Below are 644 nucleotides of genomic sequence, written 5' to 3' on the forward strand. Positions count from 1 at the left end.
CACATACACATTTTCAGCGTTGAACATTACCCTCCCATTTCCATTGAACGCGCACGCAAACATACGACTCTTTTACATACACACATACATGCATACATACACATTTTCAGCGTTGAACATTACCCTCCCATTTCCATTGAACGCGCACGCAAACATACCACTCTTTTACATACACACATACATACATACATACACATTTTCAGCGTTGTACATTACCCTCCATTTCCAACGTACGCGCACATACTCACACTTCAAACGCCTTTTATCGGCCTTTTAACTCCTTCCTCCGTTATTCATCTATCACCCCCTTCCTTTCTCATTCGTACCACGCTCTGTTTGCCATTTAACTCCTCTACCTTCACCTCTCACTCAGGATAGGAACGCCTTTTTTTTTCTGTTGAGGGCTTTTTTGCCCCTTTATTAGACTATTTTCCTCAGTCATTGCACGGTGATCTCCATAAGCTTTAAGCTTATATAAAAATACAGTAGAGACGAAACCGAGAGAGAGAGAGAGAATAGGTGAAAGAGAATGTACAGCTGTTGTTGTTGGCACTCCGTCGCTTACGACGTTGAGGGTTCCAGTTGATCCGATCAACGGAACAGCCTGCTCGTGAAATTAACGTGCAAGTGGCTGAGCACTCCAC

Source organism: Octopus bimaculoides, chromosome 27 (genome assembly GCF_001194135.2).
Source record: "Octopus bimaculoides isolate UCB-OBI-ISO-001 chromosome 27, ASM119413v2, whole genome shotgun sequence".
Taxonomy (NCBI): Eukaryota; Metazoa; Mollusca; class Cephalopoda; order Octopoda; family Octopodidae; genus Octopus; species Octopus bimaculoides.